We start from the raw sequence: 26,619 nt of genomic DNA, 5'->3' as shown, positions 1-26,619 counted from the left end.
AAAAAAAAAAAGACCAGCTTTGTTCCCTGAACAAATCATCAGTTGGGTATGCTGCCACCAGGTGGGAGTATCTTGCTTGTTCTCATAGGTCAGTTACTTACCTGTGTCACTAGGAATTGGAAAATATGATCAAAAACAGATAATCCAGATTTATATTCCCTTAGACACTAAATATTCCTTTTCCTGTAGGAGATGCCCCTTCACACTCTTCTGCCAAAATGTTTGGCAATCACTGATCAATAACGTAATAGGGTGGAATGCTAAAAACAGTGCATGCTATGTGCAGTTTTTCATAAATAATTCAAAAAGCAGTTGGAGAATACGGGAACATGTAAGTACACCAACTGGACTAAGAACACTTCAACACAGAGCCTACTGAATTGGCCACAGGGTCAATCATGGCTGATGCTACTTATAACCATGTTTTTTCCTTAAATTCAAACAAGGCAATTAGAAGTTCAAATTTAGCCTCCAAGGTGCGGAAAAGGCATCTAAAAATAAAATCTGCTATTGACGTTGTTATCTTAGCACTTCCTATAAGTTTTTACCTTAACTTTGCAAGAAAATGAATGAGTCACATACGCAAAAGCCAGCACCACCATCTCATGACATTAGGGCCCACCACGCTCCTCAGTTTGGAGCCCCCGTGCATCGCTCCCATGAGACACAGCCTCCAGATTCTCTCCAATATTAAAATGCAACTTCCAGCAGAAATCTGATAAAGCATCACATATACAAAAGAAGTAAGATTCCTTAAGCATCTTATTACCCAAATTCACTAACCTAGTGCCAGAAAGCTGGGAAAAAGGAAGACAGCCTGTTTTCCTGGCTTCAAAACTGAATAAAATCATTTGAAAAATCACCTCCCTGGAAACAAGATATCTGCAAAGCATCAGAGCATCTCCCCCAGAATACTCATCAATGGTGGTTGGTCTTAACATATGTCCCCAGATCCTTTGCTAATCCTTCTTGGAGGGGCAGCTGAATTCCCTCCTCCCTGAGTGTGGGCTGGGCTCATGACGGGTATCTAACAAGTAGGGTATGGTAAGGGGAAAATAGTAACTTTGCAGGGGAGAAGCCTGGCAAATGATCTAAGCCAAGTAATCAAGATTAACAGGACCATTAATGAGTTATGCCGATATCATGTGCTTCCTGATATGACGGGACATGACAAGAAGAACAGGTCTTGCTGTTCTTCTACCCAAGAATCCATAACCTCATCTGAATCTTGAAAAAACACCAAATGAACCCACATGAAGGGACAGTCTACAAATACCTGAGCAGTACTCTTCACACATGTCAAGGTCATGAAAGATAAGGAACAACCAAGAAACTGTGGCAGATTGAAAACTATGGAGACAGAGGACTAAATGCAACATGGTGTCCTGGACTGGATCCTGGAATGGAAAAAGGATATTAAGTGGAAAATCTGGCAGAACTGGAATGGAGCCTGGAGTTTTAGTAATAGCCTAGTAATCTCAGAGTTCGGGCAAATGTGCCCTGATTATCTATATGAGATGTTTAACGTCAGGGGAGGCTGGATGAAAGATATACGGGAAATCTCTGTAATGTCTTTGTGACTCTTTTATCTAAAATTAAAATTTTAAAGTTCTTTAAAATAATCACCTCACTGAATTTTATTATTATTATTACTACTGTTCTTATTATCATTTTCACCTCCTCAAATTATCAGTAAGGACTATGCCAAACCTAGCCTCTTGGCAGATCCCAAGTCCCTGCTGTGCATGAGGTGACAAAGCAGGGTCCACGAGGGGTAGGGGTAGGGGTGAGGGCGGACAAGGATCTCCAAATCACAACTCCCTTTGTGCAGGGACTCCCTCTAATCATGAATGTTGGCCCCCACAGGATATAATGCAATGTATCAACACAGACCCAGTTGCTGACAGGATTCAGAAAGCCTAAGTTGGGAGATTGACATAGTCAAGCACTTTGAGACCCCAAATTCAGAGACTGAATTCTTGCTTTGCTCAACCCCCATACCTGAAGCCTGATTCCATTCAATCTGTTGGCAAAGCCCTCATCCCTAAATTCCCAGATGTAGAGAGAGTCTGTGTTCACCCCATCTAAGTCCCAAGGAGCTGGGGTACCCCTATGCATCTTGAGAAGAGCCACTATGGCTTTAGCAGTCCTCTCCTGGGTCTGCTATCCCAGGGAGCTCACTACTGGACAGGGGGCTTGGCTGAAGGGCAGTGATGCACCAGCAGACCTTTGCTCACATCTGGACTCCATTGCTTACTGGGGAAACAGACCCGAGCACTCAAATCTCAATTCTCTCTTCCACGGAGGGAGGGATGTGTGATACCTGCAGCCCCTGGCAAGCAAATAATGTGCAGTCAATGTAGCAATTTGTGTTAAAGGGCCCCAGCACGTGATCTATGCACTAACTTATTCCAGCAAACAGCCACACTAAGTGCTAATGGCGAGCCCCGAAGTATGCTAAGCACTCCTATAAAAGAAACGTCGGGAATTGATTACCTAGAAAAAAGTATGCATGGTGCAATGTAAAGAAATATAAGAAAAACTGTGAGTGGGACCCACACTGGCTCGTCAAGGCTTCTGCTTCAGATCACCCACACCACTGAGGCTACACCAGTGAGGGTCAAATGCAGTTCCGGTCCATCTCCAGGGCTCCCGTTGTCTTTGCTCTGCTTCACTCTATGCCCCATTTCCTTCCTTCCAGGCAGCCCTGCTCACTTCAGGGACAACAGCCTGCCAGATGCTTCTTCTGCAGCCCCCACCAGCCTGTAAAGTCTCATCCCTGCAATCAGCAATAAAGCCCTATTCTCTACCATTTAGAGTGGTTCCAGTTCTCTGCTTGAACCTGCAATACCACTTCAGAAGGATGCTTCAAAGCACTTAGAACAGTGCCTGCCTGCTGAAGAAGGCCATCAAGAAGACCTGACTGCCGGTTGACCTGCAAGCTGGACCGGGTAACTGGAGGATCCCCATCCTCCAATCTGTCCTTGGAAGGTGAGTTCCACTTGCCTTCCCCACTCCCAGAAACTGCCCCAAGGATACAGCCTTGAAAGAGAAATGTGCCATTGGGGCTCTCTGGACTGGGTATATGACTGAACCCAGTTAAAACCTCTACCTAAATTTTCAAGATTGGGTGGACAGGATTGTGGAAATCTACTCATCTTGTGGCCAGCCAAGGCAAGCCTCATATATAAGTTCACTTGCTCATAAAACCTACCACCTACCAATCCAAAGTGGTCGTCCTCCTTCTTCCATCTCTTCCTGCCCTCCATATATAGGGGCCAATTTCAGATCACACCTGGGAAGCCCCAAGGAGCTTGTGAACTAACAGTTGGTGAGCCAGCCAGGAAGGAGACATCCACACGAGTTGGTCATCAACCTCTATATGGGGAGGAGGGGCCCATATATTAGATGCTTGTGGACTATTATGAGACAACAGGGGTGATTTTTTAACACCCCTGTGTGAGATCTGTGCACAGCGCACTGCAGCTCAGAAGAGAACAAAGGGTGCTACGGTGGGCTGGCCTCTACTGTGTGCAGTTCGGCTGGCCACTGAGGCCCCACTAGAGGCTGCAGCTCGGGTTCCGGAGTTGGAGGAAGAGCTGAGGATACAGAAGGATGGATGGTCGTCTGCTACTTGGCCGGCTTCGGGGCTGGCCGACAAGGTGGGGGAGCAGGATCATCAGCTGGAGACCTTAGCGTGCCCTTCTGCAAAGCTAGGAGGGGTGCAAGGGATCTTGGATGAAGATCTGGGCACCTGCGACAAAGCCTGGTCAGGATGCTAAGCGGTGGGATCTCTGGGAAAGTGAGGAGAACGCAGAGGAGGATTTGGTGGTGATTGGTGAGGAAACAGACCAAAGAGTCCCATGCCATCAACCTTTAATAGAAGGGAAATTTTTTTTTTAAAGATTTATTTATTTGACAGAGAGGGACACAGTAGAGAGGGAACACAAGCAGGGAGAGTGGGAGAGGGAGAAGCAGGCTTCCCGCCAAGCAGGGAGCCCAATGCGGGGCTCGATCCCAGGGTCCTGAGATCATGACCTGAGCCGAAGGCACCCAGGCGCCCCTAGAAGGGAAATTTTTAAATAGCAATTAAACAAAACCCTCCTAGGAGAAAACTTGCCTTCTTTCTCTGTGCCTTTAAGTTGTAAATTGTATCATGCCTTTGAAATGTAAGCACCCCAGGAGATAACCACAAGACTGCCCACAGAGACTGAGGAGGAAAAGGAGGAGAGAGGATTTTTAAATACAGACTGCTAGAGGAGCTTCTTTGCCCAATATCTAGTCCTCAGTCTCCATAAGATTACTCATCAAGGGCTCAAGTTTTAGAATGCAAGGTATGGGGTCTCTATTTGTGTCTGTATGTTTATGTGTGTCTATGGATCTATGGATCTATGTTATGTGTATGTGATGTTTTTATACCTCCAGAGGGCATTGCCAAAGTTATTCTGTAAAAAGAGCCCTATTTAATTATCTTAAGGTTAAAACAAGCTTTAGTATCAAACATGTACGTATGTAAAACTAAAACATAATTTTCTTTCATCTGCTTAAAGGACAAAGTTTTCTTGGACTATTGGTCTTCTTTTTGATGAGATTATAAAAGGTTTTTCTTTACCTTTTAAGTAATCTGCCCAGAAAACAAAGATTCTGTGTTTTGTCAAAATAACTTCCTGTGCTTCATGTTATCTTTATCAGGTCTTTGATTACTTAACAAAACTGAGTTTCCATTAAAAGGGGTATGTTTTTCACAACTAGGTAACTTTCTGTATTTGCCCTTGAAGTCTTTAATTATCACTTTGATTAAATGGATAACTAAGTATTATTTCACAGTGACCTGTGAACCTATTTAATCAGGTGTTTTTAAACCTTTGGGTATTTTTGACAAGCTTCCCAAAAATCAAATTTTCAATCAAGTCTTCACTATGAACCAACTTTGGAATTTTCCAGAGAGTCCCCAGACTATCTCAAAAGATGTGTTCTCTTTCCTTATGAAAGGAAGATGTTGAACTAATTAGGCTTATTTGGTAAGGTTAAATTTCATGGAAAGCATTGTCAAATATGAATGATGCTAAACTTTCTTTAGAGCCCATTTATTTGAAATCCCTAAAAACATGGTAAGTCCTGGTAAAACGGTATTAGTCATAATTTAAAAATGTATGTCACAGAAATAACCAAATTCTCTTGTTAATTACATTATAATGAACTCTCTTCAAATCTTTAACCATGGCCATTTTTAAGTTTACAGACAGTTACAGACAGTTACTGTTTTATTCTGATGCTTTGGCAAGAAGTGTTCCTGCAAAAGTGCTTCACAGTCAAGGAGATTCAAGGAAAAGATTTTGCTTAGTAAAGGTTTCTGATAACTAAGATCAATTTGCCTTCATGTGGAAGGGACAATAATGAAAGTTTCAAGTATCCCCCAAGGCCACCTGCATAGCCCCACAATGTGTTGTGGACCTGTCCCTGTGTCTTCCTTCCCCACATCAGTAAAATGGGCCCATGACATCAATGATACAATGTTAACATGTGAAGACCGCCTTTGCTACAGGACACTGCAGGCTTTGCTGGAGTATCTGCAAGGGGAAAAAAAAAAATGGGCAGCGAACCCACAGAAAATTCAAGGCCAAGGTGTTGCAATAAGGTTTAGGGTCTTGTTTGGTCAGGTAAGATGCTCATTGTCCCAGAAGCTGTGATTGGTAAGGGGCAAACCTATTCATCCCTTAGGAGGGCGAAGGAGATGCAAGCCTTGGTAGGGATTTGGGTTTGTAGAGGACTTATATTCCCCACCTGGCACAATGCCCCTGTCTTTTATACCACCTGGTAAAGAAAGGGCACTTACGGGACTAGGGACTAGAGCAGCAAGCCACCTTTGAGAAGGCAAGAATATCAATGAGGCAAATTAAAGCTCTGGGCTTCTCCCAAACAGGGCTACCATTTGAGTTAGGTGTGTCTATGACTCCAGAAGGTGGGCGTCAGACACTGTGGTGAGACAACAAAGCAGAGAGTGCCCCTAGGATTTTAGTCCTGGCTCGGGAAGGGGACAGAACCTGATATACCCGCAGAACAACAGCTCCTAACACGGCGCAAAACATTCTTCCAGATGGAGCCTCTCGGGGAGGAATGAACCACAGCAGCCACTAGGCTGAGAAGCCAAGGGATGGATGATTCACGAGTGGGCCCCTGTGGGGTCAGGATGTACAGAAGGACATTTGGGTCTGCCTGCAAGGGCCTGAGGCAGTCCTCGCTAATAAAGCATTGGATACCCCAGGCAATGAAGACGCTGATGCCCTGGACAAATGGATGGATGGATGGACAGATGGACGGATGGAGAAAGGAAGAAAGGAAGCAAGCTGAAGCCTTACTTCAGAACAAACCTCAGCAACTGACCGTTTAATAGATACAGAAGACTGGGTGTACAGAGAGTAGCCACCACAATGCCCAGATGAAGTGGCATATTGCCAAGGATGCCAGATTGCACTTGAAATACAGGGACTTGGTTAATGCTCGAAGCATGTCATACGTGTTCTCAACACCCAAGGCAACTGCCAAAGGAGTCTGAGGCCAATCACCAGAGCTCCTGAGTGGTGAGGGTGGCAAACTGATTATATTTGTCCCCTCCCACTGCGTGAGGGTTCTAAATATGCCCTGGTTTGTGTGGACACTGACCTGCCCTAAGCTTTCTCAGGTCACTGTGCAAACCAAGCTGCCACCATTAGGGGCTTTAAAAAGCTGAGCATCATGTATAGACACCCTTGTTGAACAAACAGTGATAGGGGGGTCACATTTCAAAGGTAATGATGTACAAGACGAGGCAAAAGAACATGACATGGAATGCAGGTTCCCTAGAACCCAAAAGCAGCAGTTGGTAGAAAGGAAAAATAGAATATTAAAGCAGCAGATGAAATTACTAACAAGTAAAACTACTTTGACGGGGTGGACTGAAGTACTCTCCCAGGCTTTCATACATTTAAGTGATCAACCAGGAGGGCTGTGACCACATACGCCAGACCGGGGATCCCTGCCAAGGCCCCCAACATCGTAAACATATGAAAGCTTCAGTCAACAGCCAACGCCCTCTCACTGTGGATCAGCATGCTGTGCTGCTGAGAACACCAAGCCCTATCACGCGAGGGAAAGGAGTTACCTACTGGAATTTGCAATGGGATGTCCCACCAAGATGGGTGAATTACTTCAAACTCCTGGATAAGGGGGAATTAATCTCCACTGGGATCCCATTGCCCTGATGCACGCTGGACCTGGTGAAATGCACTATCTGGAATGAACACAAGCCACTGAAAGAGGGGAGAAGGTGGGTTCCTGACCTGCCATATCCTGCCCCCAGTGCATCCATCTCCTCAGGCCTGACGGTGCTGCCTCCCCCAGCCAACACACATAGTATGTACAACCAGGTCAACTTTTGTTGGTTGTTTTTTGGGGTTTTTTTAAGATTTATTTATTTATGTTAGAGAGAGCATGACCAGAAGGGGCAGAGGGAAAGGAAGAGCCTCAAGTAGACTCTGTGCTAAGCACAGAGCCCGATGTGGGGCTCGATCTCACAACCCTGAGATCAAGAGTCGAGCGTTTAACCAACTGTGCCACCCAGGCGCCCCAATCCGGTCAAGTTTCTAAAGTTGCCAACCTCCCGGGGCACCTGGGTGGCTCAGTCGGTTAAGCGTCTGCCTTCGGCTCAGGTCATGATCTCAGGGTCCTGGGATCAAGCCCTGCATAGGGCTCCCTGCTCAGTGGGGAGCCTGCTTCTCTTTCTCCCTCTGCTGCTCCCCCTGCTCATGCTCTATCTCAAATAAATAAATAAAATCTTAAAAAAAAAAAAAAAAGTTGCCAACCTCCCTCTCCTCAAAGCCAGATGGGCATTTTTTGTTTCTGCCAGGTACAACCATTTGTCATCTTTGTTCCTTCTGTTGGCCAGGGGTAGGGTATAGCTACCCAGCAAGCCTTAAATGACAGCCAAAAGGCCTATCCTTACTGCAATGTCTATAATGAGAAAGCGGTCTTCCAAAATCAGATAGCCTTGGACATTATTACTCCACCACTATCCAAACAGAAAGTTCTATGTTCCTATCTGATGAGTCTGCTCATGTGTCATCTTTATTAAATCACAGGAGGGCACAAGTGAATACCCTGAGTGATCTGACCCCCAGCCTAGGGGACTTCATACATCGTTTGGATCATGGGGTTCTTGGCGGAAGAAGTTGTCACTGATTATGGGAATTACTGTCTTGACGTGTTTTCTCTCTTGCACATGCGTGCACGGTTGCTGTGGCATCTGCCTCCATGCAGCCCAACAGCTGCCGAATGAGCCACCTCCATGCTAAGGAAACCCCTTGCTTGACCACTCAGGAAAACTGGAACAGGGGGCATATAAGATTGTAAAAGCCGGTCATGAGGGATGAAATGTTGGAGGAGGTCATCGAGAACGCATGCCTGGGGGCACCTGGGTGGCTCATTCGGTTAAGCTCATTTGGTCAGACTCTTGGTTTCAGCTCAGGTCATGATCTCAGGGTTGTGGGACTGAGCCCGCATTGGGCTCTGCGCTCAGAGCAGAGTCTGCTTAAGATTCTCTCTCTGTCCCTCCTCTGCCCCTCCCCCTGCTTGCTCACTCTAAAATAAATAAATGTATCTTAAAAAAAAAAAAAGAACCTATGACTGCCAGTTGACCTACAAACTGGAGGCTCCCCACCCCCTCCTCTGTCCTTGGAATGTGAGCACCATTTGCCCCAGCCCCCTGCTCCTAGAAGGTGCTCCAAGGATACAGCCTTGAGACAGAAATGCGGTGTTGAGGGCCGGACTAGGTATGTGACTGAACCCAGTTATAACCTCTATAGAAACTTTTAAGATTCTGGCAGGCAGAAATTACTCGTCCTGCAGCCGCCCAAGACAAGCCTTCTAAATAAGTTCCCATGCGTATTACACCTGCCAGCTACCAATCTGGAGTGGGCTGTCTCTCTTTGGTTTCTCCCTGCCCTCCACTTATGGGGGATGGCTTCAGATTATACCCGGCAAGCTTCCAAGGAGATTGCCAACTAACACTGGCACAGTGTAAATGCTGTATTTAAATGTGGAGAAGCCAATATGCAAAACTCAGGCTTTTCCTGTCCGTGGATTATTTCTACCAACCGCCCCCTGCTTCCAGGAGCAGCTCTGAAGAACGACTGCCTTCCTGAAGTCTGGGAGAACAGAGACCGCGGCTGTCTCAGAGCCTCACCCGCATCTAGGAGGTCTGGCTCGCTGTGTTGCAGTGATCTGCCTCAGAAGAAAGCAAACCCTGCAGAAGAGCCCACGAAGGACCGAGGCTAGCACAGGCCTGCCAACCCCCTCACCCAAAACCAGCTTTCAACATCCTAGAAGCCCTCTGTAATTTCCCCACCCAAGCCCACCTGGCTCTCCTCTCTCCACAGAATGTCACCGAGATGCAGTCATCAGCTCGAGACATCATCAGTCCCTGCTATGGACTGTTTGTGTTCCCCTAAAATGCATACGCTGAGCCCCTAACCCCAATGCAGTGGTTTAGAGACGAGGCCTCTGGGAGGTAATTAGGGTTAGAGGAGGTCATAAGGAGGGGCCCTCATGATGGGATTTGTGCCTTTCTAAGAAAGGGAAGACATTTCTCTTGCCCTCGCTACCCGCATGCCCTGCGGAAGGGCCAGGTGAGCTACCAGTGAGAAGGCAGCTGTCTCTAACCCAGGGAGAGATCCCTCACCAAATACTGCTCCTGTTGGCACCTCGACATTGGAGTTCCAGTCTCCAGAAACCATGAGAAATAAATCCCTATTGTCTAAGCCACCAAATCTATGGTCTTTTGTTATGGCATCCCAAGCTGACTGAGACAGTCCTAAATATAATTTAAAAAGGAGTTTCTGAGAGGATTCCTTCCCAAGGATCAGGAAGCCAGGGCAGATAAGGCTACTGATGAGAAACTGCAACCCCAGCAGGAATGTACCACCGCTGACTTCTTTCAGAGTGTAGCCACACCAGTGATGTCTCCGCTAATTCTCATAGCCCAGCCACGTGGGACTCTGCAGTGGAGAAACCAATGCACAGAGGCTAAATGACTTGCCCAGGGTCACTCAGCTAAGGGCAGGACCTGGATTTGTTCCCAGCTGTAAAATGTACCAGAGTGCCTCCTCTATGGCCTCGTAAATATCTCTCACGTTACTGGACCACGGACTCTGTAAAAACAACGATAGCCTTTTCCTGGTTAGGTATTCAGTTTTCATTGTTAACAGCACTGGGCCCCCATGATTTCTCACAGCTCAGTCTTTACTTAATAGGCAGGAGATCAGAGCAAAAAGGTTCAAAAAAATCAGCCACTCACTCAGAAGCCAAGGACAAATATGAATTAGCAGTAAGTGATAGAGATTATCCATATCCATGCTGGCAAGCTTCTTTATGACCTTGTAATGGTGTAGGCCTTTTATAACCATCTATAACCAAAAGCTATAAACAATTGATAATACTTGACCAAACGAAATTAAAACATATGCAGGGGATATGTTATATACAAATACAAACTAGGAAAAAATATTATCACAAAGGGTTAACCTCCCTAATATATAAAGAGCTCTTAGAAATCTCTAAGAAAAAGGCCAAAAAAACTGATAGAAAAATGGGCAAAGGAGAATTAGAAAATAATGAATTTTTTAGAAGATTTTATTTATTTGAGAGAGAAAGAGTACATGAGAGGGGGCAGAGGAAGAAGCAGGCTCTCCCACTGAGCAGGGAGCCCCATGCGGGGCTCAGTCCCAGGACCCTGAGATCATGACCTGAGCCGAAGGCAGATGCTTAACCGACTGAGCCACCCAGGTGGCCCGATAATGAATTTTAAACATATGAAAGATGCTTAAACTCATAAAAGAAATGAAACCAAAACTACACAGAGATATAATTTTTACCTAACCAAAAGGATTAAAAACTTTTGCTTCTTGAAAGACACTATTAAGATAATGAAAGAAAAAATATTCACAAACATATTTGTTAAAGGATTTGCATCCAGAATGTAGAATTTCCACAACTCTGTAAGAAAACAGAGGACTCGTTTTTTTAAAAATGAGCAGATTTGAACAAACATTTCACCATACAAGATACAGGACTAGCAAATAAGCACATGAAAAGATGGCCAACATCATCAGTCAACAGGGAGATATAAATCAAAACCACTATGAGATACTCCTACACACACATTAGAATCAGTAAAATTAAAGAGGTAAGACCAACGGCAGTGAGGATGTGGTGTGACTAGAGTTCTCATACACTGCTAGCATGTATATGATATACATATGACTTTGTAAAAACAGATCGGCCATTCCTTATAAATGTAGACTTACCATAGGACTCAGCAATTCATTGGTATTTACCAAGAGAAACAAAAGCTTCTGTCCACACAGAAACTTGTACACCAGTGTTCTAAGCTATTATTTTCAGAGTCAAAAAACTGAAAACACCCCAAACGTCCAACGACTGGCAAATGGAGAAACTGTGATGTATCCATGCGATGGAATACGACTCAGCAGTGAAAAAGAATCAGCTACCGACACATTCAGCAAGAGCATGACTGCACAAAGCATTACGCTAAGTGAAAGAAAGCAGACACAAGAGATTAAATAACTTATTATTTCACCTGTATCACATTCTAGAAAAGGAAAATTATGCTGACAGAAAGCAGTTCAATGGTTAGGGAGAGAGGGTAATTAATGACTTCAAAAGTGCATGATGGAACTTTTTAGATTGACAGAATACTCTGTATTTTCACGGTGTTGGTAGTTCTGTGACTATATGCATCAGGGGGCACCTGAGTGGCTCAGTCAGTTAAGCGTCTGACTCTTGGTTTCAGCTCAGGTCATGGTGTCAGGATTCTGAGATCGAGTCCCACATCAGGCTCCACACTCAGCATGGAGTATGCTTGTCCCTCTCTCTCTCCCCACCCCCCCTTAAATAAATAAACTCTTAAAAAAAAAAAACTCATCAAATTGTACGGGTGAATTTTATTGTATGTACACTGTATTTCAATAAAACTCAGTTTTTAAAAAAGCAGTTTATCTCAGGGATCCTTAGGTGACAATTACTAATATTTACATAATTCAGCTTATATGCACATTATCATAACGTACATAATGTCCATTACCATAATGTGAGGCCAAAGATGGAGATCAAAGCACGGTCATTATGAAGATTAAATCAGAGGCTTAGAGAGGTCAGGGGTAGAACATAGGCCCAAAGGGTCTAACTTCAAGTCTCATGAATTTCCTACTGATATATTTGCACTGTCTGAGTGAGTCAACACTCCTTTCTACAGACTTATCTCAAGTGTTTCCTCCTCTCGTAAGTATTTCCTGACAATTCATACTCTATGAACTGACACTTGCACTCCACGCCCCCTTGCTCTGGACCAGGTTCACACGTGTCTCGAGGCACAGCCTTGCGCAGGCTTCCTACATTGTTTCCCTCTCCTACAAGCTCACTAAGAGGAGAGGCCCTTTCTCATCCACCTCAGTATCTATCCCTGTGGCAATAAAAAATGTTTGTGATATGACCCCACACCAATCAGAATGTCTAATATCAAAAAGACAGGAAAGTGAGTGTTGGCGAGGATGTGGAGAACAATGAACCCTCGTGCACTGTTGGTGGGAATGCAAACTGGTGCAGTCTCTATGGAAAACAGTATGAAGATTCCTCAAAAGATTAAAAATAGAACTACCCTATGATCTAGTAATTCCACTACTGGGTATTTACCCAAAGAAAACAAAAACACTAATTCAAAAAAAATACACGCACCCCTAGGTTTATTTCAGCATTATTTACAACAGCCAAGATATGGAAGCAACCTCACCATCCGTTGATAGATGAATAGACGAAGAACGTGTGGTATATATACTTGGATATAATCGGCTTTATATATAGTGGGGTGTATACTGGAATACAGTGATATATTTAGTGGAATATAATGCACAACCATAAAAAAGAAGGAAATTTTGCCATTTGCAACAACGCAGATGAACCTAGAGGGCCTTATGCTAAGTGAAATAAAGCAGAGAAAGACAAATACTGTATGATTTCACTTGTATGTGGAATCTACAAAACAAATGATAATAGTAAGAAACAGACTCATAAATACAGAAAACACATTAGTGGCTGCCAGAGGGAAAGGGAATAGGGAAGAATGGGCAAAATGGATGAAGGGGGTTATGAGGTACAACTTTCCAGTTATAAAATAAGTCAGTCGTAAGAACGAAAAGCACAGCATAGAGAATACAGTCAATCATATTGTAGGAACATTGTATGGTGACAGATGGTGGCTACACTTACTGTGATGAGCATTTGTAATGTATGTAATCGTTGAATCACTATGTTGTACACCTGAAATTACTATTACGTGTCAACTATACCTCGATTAAAAATTTAAAAACCACGTGTGACAGGAGCTACTAAACTATACAGAGGGATGTCAAAATCATAATCAGCAAAGTCTTTTCCAAGCCATTTTATGGAAGACGGAGAAATGTTTATCCACACAGCCACTGTCACCTTAACCCTCGGTGAAAGCCAGGAGCAGAGCATTAAAAACGTAACTCAGTAAAGTTACTCTGGGGGCGGAGGGGGCGCACAGAGGAGAGGCTGACTAGTTCACTAGGCTGACTGGCTCTCCAATGATCAAACGGGATGCTGGAGTATACCTTGAAATGGGAAGAACCGCCACCCCAGGAGTGTTCTTGAGCACCAGCTGTTCCCCTGGGCTTCTGGAGGGAAGCAGGATGTGCGTGAGGGCAAGAATGAAATTCTGCGAAGCCTGACCCTCACACTCATGCTCCCAGAGGCCAGACAGACGTGAGCTGGATCTGTTCTCTGCCAGCCAGGGCTGGGGCACATAGGGGCCTGATGGCGACAACACTCCGCACGCCCGTCACCAGGGTTGCTGAGCACCCCCTTGCCCTGTGGGCAACAGCCCATGATCCCCCAACCCAAACTTCAGGACAGCTTAGGAGAAGCCACCTCGACCTCTCCCGAACACGGCCTCTACGTGTGACAAAGGCCCAGAGTCCACCTGACTGGAGTGCTTTTCCAAGAGCTAGTAATGCCTCTGTAATTTTCCAACTTCATTGATCCCCAAATGTGAAAAGCAACACCTTAAACTCAATGGAACAAATCACTCAAAGAGCAATTCCAAGGACCTGATGGACTGCTGTGGTACAAAAAGCTTTCCACCCGCACCTCACTGGTCTGCACCAAGACTAATCCTGTCTCACCTAAGAGCCCAAGTCACTGAGACACACCCCCAGCATCCCCTCAGACAGCCCCCCAAGTCTGGCCCACGACCAGAGAAGAGAGAGCAGACCTTCTGTACACACATGAGGTGGTCTTCAAATCACAGAGCATTATGACTGGAAAAGGACTTAGAGACCAACTAAGGATGGGGAAACTGAGGCTCGGAAAGAGCAGGGGGCTCCCCCAAAGACATCAGAGAAATAGCAGCAGAGCTCAGAGCTCCCAACCATGCTCTGCCCCCCCACGCCCCCACCCCGGGCAGTGGAACACTATCTTCCAATTCTCTAAGCCCAGGCTGGAATGCAGTGAGAGCCGTATGGCTAGTTTTAGGATTCAAAGCAATGAGGGGAGAGCCGAAAATCCCAATCTGGGGCAGGATCCTGGAGCTGATGTATGATATTAGTTGCTGCACACCAGCTCAGGTGAACTTGGTCCTCCAGATCTGGACGTCAGACAGCTCCTCTCCAGGAGGACACTGGGCCCCTGCACTGCCCCACACAGTCTGCTGACCTGGAAGATCAGAGTCACCATGACCTGCTGTACTCCTATAAGATGAAGATCTTTTTCACCTCTTCGCAGTAAACCAAACCCAACCAAATCGACCGGATGAAGCTGACCCCTCTGCCCTCAGCTTTACCACTCTCCCCCCTCTCCCACTGCTCCAGCCACCCCAGCCTCTGCCCTTCTCCTCTAACATGTTGAACATGCTCCTACCACAGGACCTTTGCCTGTGCTGCTCCCTCTCATTCCCTCACTAGCATCACACCTGTGCTCAAGTATCACTTCTGCTCAGTGACGTGCTCCTCGACTGTAATCACTGTAATCCCGTCCCCTGAGCTTTTGTTTAAAACAGCACTTTTCACATTCAAACACGTGTGTGACTATTTAAATTTAACAAAACTGAAAACTCAGTTCCTCCTTTGACTAACCACATTTCAAGCGCTCAAGAGCCACATATGGCTATTGGTTATCATGCTGGAGAGTGCAGATTTAGAACATTTCCACCATCACAGAAAGTTTGACTGGATAGTGCTGATTTGGAAACAAGCAGGTTATTCTCTCTGAGCTGGAGTACAGCAATAAGTGGCTAGAGGGTGGTCGAGACAAGTGCAGGACAGGCACCAGTAAAGATTATGACCCAGCAAATGGTCAAAGAGGCAGTTACGCAAAGCAATCAGCCCTGAGTTCAGCAAAAAAAACAAAAAACAAAAAAAACACAGCACTCAAGTTCATCACAAGTGACTAACACCCCGCCTCGAAAAGGCACCTAGGGATTCGTTTCGCTTGTTTCAATTATCATACACCTTTTTATTGAGGTATAATTAACATAGGATAAAAGGAGCAGCTTTCAGACATTTGATGTGATGAACTGTCAATGGTAACAGCCATTTAACCACACCCAAAACAAAATAGAGAACATTTCCCTTATCTTGGAAGGTTCCTTTGCGTCCCTTTCTCCACCCCCCCACCCCCCCACCCCCGCAACCATTTTCGGAGTGCAGTCACCGGAGAGTCTATTCCTGAACTTACATAAACGGAGCCGCACTGCATAGACCGCTGCCTGGCTTCTTCTGCTGGGGATGCACCCGTGTGCTGCACGTACCAAGCGTGCTCCGTGCCGTCGGCGTCTGGGGACTGCTTTCACGACCCTCCCCGCGAAAGGTTGGGTTTGTTTTTGGTTTTGGTTTTTGTTTTTTTATAATTCACTCTAAACGCCTCCTGTTGACACCAGGCTTTTTCATTTAGGTTCCCAAGGCAGTTGACAATGCCAGGAGCAGGTGAAGAAACAGGAAGGAAGCCGGCGGGGTCTGATCCCCTCCCCTGACACAGGAGACCATCTGCCATGCAGAGAGCTGTACCAGCAGGTCAAAATACCAGGGTGAAATGAGCGCCGGTGGACAAGCTGCTAGAACCATCTCTCCCAGCAGCCTCTGAAAAGGCCAGCCGGGTCACTGACCAAGATCTTGGCCGTCAGGATGGCCCAACACAACCTTCCAACCCCTTCCACTTGCTAGGCTCAAACAAGTCCCCCTGCTCTCCCTGTTTGTGTTCCCCCAAAATCCGGATGTTGTAGCCCTGATCCCCAGTGTGATGGCACTGAGGGCTGGGGCCTTTAGGAGCTGATTGGGTCCAGAGGGTGATGTCCCCATGAATGGGATTAGCGCCATCTGTGAGCCAGGAAGAGCGCTCCCACCGGACACCACGGATGGTGGCACCCTGCTCTCAGACTTGCCTGCATCCAGAATGGTGAGAAATAAAGGTCTGTGGATTAAGCCACCCAGTCTATGATATTTTGTCACTAGCAGCCAGACACACCAAGACATCCCCCATCCCTCCCGCCGGAATCCCTTACCCCAAAACACAGGTGTGATGTCAGTTCACGCCTGTCAGCCGAAGTCCGCTTCGGCTGGACTCACACTGTCACGTTAAACGGACAACCCGTGTTTCCAGCAGCGCACTGGCTAGCAGCAGCTTCTAACGCCGGAACGCTGCATTTTCTCCATCCTTCCTGCAACCACCCCCATTTTCCCACACAGCCTCACCTCAAAGCATTTTTATTCATGGTGTTGCTCACAGGAAAACCTTTGTAGACATGATTTTTTTTTTTAGTACCACTTGTCACCTCCTACTTTAAGCTTATTCTTTATCATAGGTGACACCAGTAATTGCAAAGTCGAGGTCACAGTGAACAGTGGCCGCTAGCACCAGACAGGGACTATGTCTGTAAATCTAACCCGCCCATTCCCCCAAGCCCAACACTTTCCCTTCTCATAAGATGTGGGGAATACAGAGGCTCACTTGCTTATGCTTGCAAAAAAAGGCGTCCTTTGCTTTCCTAATGAGGACAAATTTCAAATCATTCTGACACTACATGTGTTACAGAATTACCCAGGGAAATGCTAGTGCTGGCTGAATAATAAATGTGTATCGATTTACGGCCCCAGGTGAAATTAAAAATCACTGTCATTCTCAGATATTTTCATCACAACTCCCCCCACCCATCCCCCCCCAGCAGATGAGAAAAACTGGCAGATGTGGAGGAAATCACACCAAGCATGAGCCCTCAACTCCCCCCCACCCCGCCCCGGTTATTAAATTATATTGACAAATTGCCGTGGATTCACATTAAATGACTTCACAATTTTTAAATTAGCATCAGACCACTTTGATATCAGGAGGGGTCAAGATTGGCGTCCAGACATTCAAACAAGCGGCCAGGAGGTTCTGCAGCCAGTGGACTTGGGGTCACCGGTGGGACTTATGGACAGACTGGAGGACCCTAGTCCCTTGTGATTTCTGGCAAGACTGGTTGACCCGACCATTGAGGCCCTGCGGTCTTGTGAAGGGATCAGGTGCCTGGCTCCACGGGGCGCCTCAGTGCTGAAAGTGCCAAGGTCACCAGGTGCTGCAGAGAAGGGCAAGATGGCGTCAGCTGACACACTGTGACGGTCTCGGGGACAAGGGGGTACTTTCAAGTGCTTGGCTGCCATGCCAAGACGCAGCCTGGCTTCTGTCACACGAGGCATCAGTCTGACTGCCGTTTTCTGATGCGAGCGAGGGAGGCAGGGCTCTCGGGGGGACATGCGCCCTGACCCCGGAACACTGACTGCCATGGGATGGCACGTGAGCCCTGCTGGCTGGACGCACACACCTTTCTCCCCCGTGACCATGGGACACTGAAAGGACGGGACACCTCCAGGGTTCCCTACAATGTGAACAAAGCATGACAACCCCTCCGCTGAGCCCTCCTGACAGAGGCACTGCGGCATGGGACCAGCTCTGTTCCGCAAAGGAAGTAGGAGCTTCAGGCTGCCTGCTTCTCTCCCTCTGTTGGTACAAAGAACACACCACTGAATAGCACGGCAACACCCGTCTCAAACTAGAGGGTTCCCTACATAACAGGCAGAACAACGCACCAGTACTACTACTGACGGCCATTAGAGACAAGGCTCTTTTCCAAAGCCTTAATGAACAATTTCCTCTTATTTTAAACATGAGCATTTCAAGACTCCTGCTGGGTAGAAATTATGACCACAAACGGAGAGGCTAAGCAACCCAACTCGGGTCAGGTCACGCAGCTGGTCAGACACGTAGAAGATATTCAAACCCCCAGCTGTCTGACCTAAACTCTCCTACCTTTCACTCCTAGGAACGTGTACAACAATCTTCCTCTAAAGTTGCCCGATGGCCCTGACTCGCAATTTTGATTCAACAAAAGAAAAAGAATAATTCACAATGCTCAGAACATTGCTCTAGGTATTTGACAACGCCTTAAAAATCAAAAGAGATTCCAACTTAAGATACTGGAATGGACACACATAGGCAGGTTTTGTAAGGCCCACTATGTGGCAACACAGGGATTTTGTTTCTCGTTGTTGTTGTTATTATTGTTGTTTGAAGCAGGAACCCACAAGGACAAAGAAAACAAGAACAACAGCCACGAAACTGTGTGAGCTGGGAAAGCAGACAAAAGAGCTGCAGCAGCCTGAAAGGTGCAAAAACTGGTGGAATCTTAGGGCAGAGGGTGAAGTGGAGACGCTACGAATCAGAACCCCGGAAGGCTCAGGAATCAATGCCACGAGGCACTCCTGGAAGGGGAGTGAAAGACGGAAGACCTCCCCTGCTGTCCGAAGTGTGCTGATGCCCTTCCCCAACAGGCATGCAAGCCCCTGCAATGCAGACAGCCAAATAAATCGTCTCTGCACTGGGCATGCCGCGTGCAGCTGAACGCAGGGGTCACAGCGTTGAAAAGAAGAGGGATTAAGGGAATTTACCTACTACGCTGAAAAACTGACTAACCCAGAAGAACAGAGAAAATGACTTGAAGTGCATAAAATAAAATATATAGACTTATAAAAGAAACCAATTATATTAGCATGCACCTAATAAAATATAAAAAAACTCTGCTTTAGTAAGTGCTTCTAAATGAATGTATTGAGTAGCAAAACAGCAGATCAATTAAGAACAGTAATGTAGTGAGAAGCACAAAAAATATTTTGAGATATCTGCCAAAACCTTGTCTAAGATTGCTTAGACAATATCTGACTTTCACTGGTGACAAAGTTACAAGGACACTAATATTACCGACTGTGATTTATTGCCTGATTTTATGATGGAAGAAAAGGTGAAGTTTCAGATAAAGGTTAAATGAAAATAAAGACATGATTTCTTTCCAATTAAAGTGCCTGGATATTCTAAATACCCTCCATGGACCCAAAAACTAGGTTAAAAACTCCTGTCCTAGCATTAAGATCATATTTGAGAAATCTCACCCACACACAATCATAAATATATTTTTCTTAAATATTATCAGACAGCCAATAATCACCAGACTTTGGGGAAGCCAGAACACTGCGGGCAAATGGAAGATCTTACAAGCTTCCAGAGAGGGACAAAAGGACTTTAAAAAACAACAAGGGGCGCCTGGGTGGCTCAGTCTGTTAAGCGTCTGCCTTCAGCTCAGGTCAAGATCCCAGGGTCCTGGGATCCAGGCCCGCATTGTATCTGGGGCTCTCTGCTCAATGGGGAGCCTGCTTCTTCTCCCTCTTCCTCTGCCCCTCCCCTTGCTTATGCTTTCTCTCTGTCAAATAAATAAATAAAATCTTTAAAAAAAAAAAAAAACATACAACCAGGGGCGCCTGGGTGGCTCAGTCGTTAAGCATCTGCCTTCAGCTCAGGTCATGATCCCGGGGTCCTGGGATCGAGCCCCGCATCGGGCTCCTTGCTCAGCGGGAAGCCTGCTTCTCCCTCTCCCACTCCCCCTGCTTGTGTTCCCTCTCTCGCTGTGTCTCTCTCTGTCAAATAAATAAATAAAATCTTAGAAAAAAAAAAAACAATAAAAACTGGTTATTAGAATAGCATTAAACTTCTAAAAAGCAACACTAGAAATTAGAGGACAATGGATTAATGCCTCATAAACTCCTTTCCATCCAGGCAAACTACCAAATAAAGTATGAGGATAGAACAGCAACATTTTCAGACATTTAAAGTCTCAAAAAATTTTGCCTTCCTTGTATGTGTTCTTAGAAAGCTACTTAAAGATGTGCTCCTCCAAAATAGTGGAGTAAACCATGAAAGACAACAACATGGGGTCCAGTAAGATACAATCCAAGAGAAAAATAAAATGAATCCCCAGGATTACAATGAATGATATCTCAAGATGACAACTGAGGAGCAGACCTACAGTGTGCACATATGTGTGTGTGTGTGTGTGTGTGTGTAATTTATATCCCATTTTCATTTTATTAGTATCAGGGGACACACAATGTAATACAGGAAAGAACAAAACCAATCATGCAAGACTACATAGCTCAGCTATGAATAGCGTTTACCATCATCATCATAATAACGCTGACTATTGATCTAATCAAAATACCAATGCAAATGTACTGGGGGGTAACCAGGCAATGGGGGATGGTTAAAGAGCCAACCAGAGAAGGAAGTCAAGAAATCATGCCTGTAACTGACAAAGCCAGAAGGAGCAACATAGGCATGTTACTTAGAGACACAGAGGTTGAAAGTTATCAATGGCTGCCTCTAGAGTGGGGTTATTTTTTATAATGACTCTTGCAGAACAACAGGCCATTTAAATCATAAACATGCATGACTTGGATAAAAATCAAAACAACATAAAGAAAATATTTCAGGGCAGTAATTTGTGAGTACATTAGTCCGAAGACGCGAACCAGTAGGAGACCAATAGTAAGAGATGCACTGCAAGGAACTGACTTGTGTGATCATGGGGGGCTGGCAAGACAAGTCCGGGATCCCTGGGTGGGCCGTCAGGAAGGGCAGGCTGGGACGCAGGCACCAGCTGAAGTTGCTCTCCATGGACAGAACTTCTTCCTCAAGGAAGCCTCAGCGCTGCTTTAAAAGCCTTTCACCTGACTGGATCAGGCCCACTCAGATTAGTGAGGATCATCTCCTTTACTGAAAATCAACTGATGATAGCTGCTAATCACTTCCATGAAATTCCTTCCCAGCAACACTAGGTTAGCGTTTGACGGAAGAGCTGGAGACCACAGCCTGGCAGTTGACAGAGAAACGTGACATGGCGCTGGGTAACACACTTCCGCTCCTGGCCCGCTCTGTGTGATGGTTGCCCTAAGAGCTCCCACTTGTGGTTCAGTCACTGGAGAATCTGAATTGCTTCTCACACGTATACATATCAGGGCTCCATCAGAGGTCCTGATCTGGCAGAGTGTGAGGCCAGAGAACCTCAAAGCTGCCCAGCACCAAAAAGATACGATGTGAGGAACACACTTCTGTGCACAAACTATTTTTGTCAGCTCCTTCCATAAATGACTATTTTGTCTCTTAGTCTGAAAACACAACAGGGGAAAAAAAAACGCCAAAAGCAAAAACTAAAAAGGAAAAATAAAAACATAAAACTCACTTACCTGCCCCCAAAAACCAAGTGTGAACAAAATAACAAATAAAAAATTACTGAAGATGAGAGCTTAATGAAGTAGAAAGCAAATTAACGTGATCCACGAAATCAAATGCAGGGTTTCCAAGAAGATGAGTAAACTTTTGGTACGCTAGATTAAGAGACAAAGAGCAAGAGCACAAATAAACATCAGCAACAAAACAGGGCACATAAGTACAGATGGATCCAAGATTTAAAAAAATCTTATGCGAATAATATGAGCAACTTTAATGCAGTAAATTTGAAAGCCTAGATAAAATGGGCAATTTCTAGAAAAACAAGTTTTGAAAATTGTTGCAAAAACTATAAAAATGAGAAAGCAAGGAAAAAATCAGTAATAGTGGTGATAATTATAATAGAAGTAAAAAACACCAGCTTTAGCACAAAGTGCTGAATACTTTTTAAAATGCTTTTTACATGCATTAACTGGGCTGATCCTTACAACTCTGTGGGGCAGGTACTAAGGTTGTGTTTATTATACGTATTTTAGAGAGAGGAAAACTGGAGCCAAAGAGATGAGGTAACTTTTCCCCGTGTCACAGCTAATTCACAGAGGCAGTCTGGCTCTAGAGTTCACTATCTTTTTTTTTTTTTTTAAGATTTTATTTATTTATTTGACAGAGAGAGACACAGCGAGAGAAGGAACACAAACAGGGGGAATAGGAGAGGGAGAAGCAGGCTTCCCTCTGAGCAGGGAGCCCGATGCGGGGCTCGATCCCAGGACACTGGGATCATGACCTGAGCCGAAGGCAGATGCTTAATGACTGAGCCACCCAGGTGCCCCAGAGTTCACTATCTTAACAGAGAACAGAACTATCTTAACAGAGAACACTATCTTAACACTATCTTACTGCCCCTCCAAAAGGCAACAGGCTCAATTTTGCAAGTAAGTTCTACAAAAACTTAAAGGAATAATTCCTACACTATTACCAGTATGCCAGGGCACAGAAAAAGAACAGAAAAGCTACCCTAACTACATAACTATGCAACATAACTCCTTATATGTGGTGCCCAAGGGCAGGTGCTTTAGACTAACATCACTTAGGGGCATAGATGCAAAAATCCTAAATGAAATAGTAAGGGAAAATGAGCAAGGAATTAAAAGAATAACACTTTCTGGCCAAATAGGGTTTATTCCAAGAATTCAAGGATGCCTCAATATTAGAATATTAATTCAAAATATTAACCTCTTAAAGGAAAAGAAACATCTCAGTATATACAGAAATAGTACTCAAAATTCAGCATTTATTTGTGATTTTTAAAACAACACCCCCTAGCAAACAAGAAATTGAATAGTCACTCCAAAATCAGCAGCCAACTATTCAATATTGTATTGAAGACCTTGGCTAATAAGAAAAAAAAAAAGGGAAATATTAGAATTAGAAAGGAAAGACGAATTGCCGTTTATATAATATATCCAAAATAATCAACTGATAAACAAAACAAAAATCAGGAAGATCATTATCCAAATATCATTAGTTTTATGCAGTAAAAATATAGAAAATGAAATATTAACCCTTAAAATAGCAACAAAGCTCACAAAATATAAAGGAATAATCTTAATAAAAATGTATCAAATCCTCATGGAGAACAAACCTTCACTACAGGACATGAAGACTTTACGGAGAAAGACAAAATGGAAGGGAGCACTAGAAGTTACAGGTGGGGAGGAAGGGCTGGAAAGAAAACGCCTGGGTAGAAAGTGCAGCAAGGGAGTGACTAAAGGTGCCATAAAGAGAAGGAATGAGTGTAGAAATGAGATTTCCAAGGAGATGGGCAAGGAGGGAGCTCAAAGGGCTAAGTGTGGGCAGGGGAGAAGCCCTGAGAGAGAAGGAAGGATGAAAGGAGACTGAAAACAGAGGTGTGGGAAGGAGACTGGCCACCCTGGCTCCATCCTCCGCATCAAGTGGAGACTCTGAGAGCACAGTAATGAGTAGCGTAAGAATACAGAAAGAACTCCTACCAACCCAAGCTACAGCGCAGTGCTGAACGCCAAACACTTTGCAGTAATTACAGGTTGTTGCACGAGGAGGAGCCTACAGCACCACCCAGCCTGAGCTGGGAACAGATCAAATCCTACGAATCAAAAGCCTACAAATCCAAGAATCAGTCACTTCTGCAAGTAGGAAGACCCTTGGGGAAAGTTCTCAGCTGTGACCTTGCAAGTACAATCCTAAAACATCCTTTACAAGAGTCGTAGCTCTAGTTTTGTTCTTAAGAGTGAAATCCCATCTGAGGCTCCTGCTGGAACACCACTGACCTCCGAAGGCTCTGCAGAGCCAGCCCAACCTTCAAGCGTGGCAGACACTCAGCAACACTTGTTGAACCGATGCACCAATGAAAGAAGAGGGCCACCACGCCAGAGCCACCTTCACATTCGGCAAGGACGGGAAAGGAAAAAGAGCAAGAAAAGGAACGACTGAGAGGGGTTCCCATTTATTGCTAGAAGCTCCTTCGTTCTGGTGAGTGGGCTGGCATCTGAGGCAAGAACTTAGTAGAGAGATGGTCAAGGGGAGGCCTGAAGGTGCACTGTCTTCTAACAACTGTTATTTTAAAGAAACAGCTCATTCGATCCTTGTCCTAAGCCTCTGACACAGTATTAGCTCCATTTTACACATGAGGAAGCACGGGGTCAGGGAGGCTAGGCGACTTGCCTGTGCTGATCTCGGGGGTAAGAAGAGGCAGGGAGGGGACCCACGCCTCCAACAGGTCAGCCTGCCGTATCCACATACCTTCCGCCATGCTAAGCAGCTTCCCTAAAGCGCTTCCTTCCATGTGATTCCACGCATCCCATGACTCCCCCGTTTCCATACTCGTCCTGCTGCCTTCTCCATCGCTTCTTGGTTAACCTGCCTGTGGGGCTTTCAAGAGACAAATAATGTGCACAGAGAATGGTAAGGGGTGGAGGTACCAGCAGTAGCCAGGAAGGCCAGGCATGGGACCCGTTGAGGGCCCGGACGTCCCCTCTAGGACAGCCCTGGCAGCAGCCCCTCTGAGTATAAGAACCCAGGAGGGCCAGACCTGAGAAGCCAAAAGAACAGGACCGTCTAAGCCCAAGAGTACCGGCAGCTGAGACAGCCCTGGACTAGGAGACATGGGCTTAAGGCTAGGCTCAGCCACCAGCCAGCTGACCACCCTGGGAAGACCACTTCAGCTTCAGAGCCCCCACGTCCCAGCAAAAGGAGACACATGCCACCTGTCCCTTCTTACCTAAGCAGGGTGTGGCAGGGCTGAAAAGAGGAAGAGGATGACGTTCTTCTCAAAGCAACTCACAGACATAAGGCAACCATTACACTTGAGGCACTGCCCACTCTCCCCACTTCTAGAACCACTGTCCACATAGTTTCTGAGAAGGCTCTTTTAGAACCTGACTCATTAACGAGCCGACGCGATCACCTGCAGGTTGTGTGGAGCAGACTTACACCATCTAGTCATGAAGCCCTTGCAGCAGACGGCACGGACTCCGTGCTGGGGCCCCGGGGAGCCGGCTGGCCTGGCTTCTCCAGCAGGACACCGATGGCCGGGCGACACTGCCGCAGCTCAGAGTCACCGTACTCCGCGCTTGGGCAATGCCAAACTGTAGAGCTTTCTTATTCAAAGCTTACACGTTCCTGCAATTATTCTCACCCTGAGAAGGGTGCAGCTACATTAAAAAGAAAGCCACCAGGGGCGCCTGGGTGGCTCAGTCGTTAAGCGTCTGCCTTCGGCTCTGGTCATGATCCCAGGGTCCTGGGATCGAGCCCCTAGTTGGGCTCTCTGCTCAGCAGGAAGCCTGCTTCTCCCTCTCCCTCTGCCTGCCGCTCCCCCTGCTTGTGCTCTCTCTCTCTCACAAGTAAATGAATAAAATCTTGAAAAAGAGAGAGAGAAAGAAAGAGCAAAAGAGCCACCAGGAAACAGGCCTGGGGTCAGGAAAATGCTGCTTCTGACAAACCCACAGTAAAAACCACCTGATAGAAATCATACCTAAAAGGGCAGCTCTGCTTCCATAGCTTGGCTATTATAAATAATGCTGCAATAAGCAGAGGGGTGCATATACCCTTTTGGATTTGTGTTTTAGTATCCCTTGGGTAAATACCCAGCAGTGTGACTACTGGACAGTAGGGTAGTTCTACTTTTAACTTTTTGAGGAACCTCCATACTCTTTTCCACAGTGGCTGCACCAGCTTGCATTCCCACCAACAGTGCATGAGGGTTCCTCCAAGTGTCCATGGACTGATGAATGGATAAAGAGGATGTGGTGTATATATACAATGGAATATTTTTATTTATTTTTTATTTTTTTATTTTTTTAAGATTTTATTTATTTATTTGACAGAGAGAGACATAGCGAGAGAGGGAACACAAGCAGAGGGAGTGGGAGAGGGAGAAGCAGGCTTCCCGCCAAGCAGGGAGCCCAATGTGGGGCTCGACCCCAGAACCCTGGGACCATGACCTGAGCCGAAGGCAGACACTTCACAGCTGAGCCACCCAGGTGCCCCTATATAATGGAATATTACTCAGCCATAAAAAAGAATGAAATATTGCCATTTGCAACGACATGGATGGAGGTAAACAATATAACGCTAAACGAAATAAGTCAGTCAGAGAAAGACAAATACCATATGATTTCACTCGTGTGGAATTTAAGAAACAAAACAAATGGACAAAGGAAAAGAAAGAGACAAAGCAAGAAATAGACTCTTAACTCTAGAGAACAAACATGGTTACCACAGGGGCGGTGGGTGGGGGGATGGGTGAAATAGGTGATGGGGATTAAGGAGGGCACCTGTGATAAGCACAGGGTGATGTATGGAATTGTTGAATCACTACATTGTACACCTGAAACTAACATAACAATATATGTTAAATACACTGGAATTAAGAAGAAAAAAAAAAAGGCAGTTCCGCAGTTGAGGGCAAGGGCAAGGCTGTAACTC

The 26,619-nt window shown here is 45.6% G+C and overlaps 1 protein-coding gene across 1 annotated transcript in view; it reads right to left on the bottom strand.

The window, feature by feature from the left end:
• The window catches only part of TMEM163 (transmembrane protein 163), a 218,870-nt gene that overhangs the window by 11,522 nt on the left and 180,729 nt on the right, over positions 1-26,619 (bottom strand). The window lies entirely within an intron of this gene.

The sequence above is a fragment of the Phoca vitulina genome, unplaced genomic scaffold (assembly GCF_004348235.1).
Source record: "Phoca vitulina isolate PV1807 unplaced genomic scaffold, GSC_HSeal_1.0 scaffold1, whole genome shotgun sequence".
NCBI lineage: Eukaryota > Metazoa > Chordata > Mammalia > Carnivora > Phocidae > Phoca > Phoca vitulina.
The sequence above is the reverse complement of the archived record's forward strand: the minus strand, read 5'-3'. Positions and strand labels throughout refer to the sequence as shown.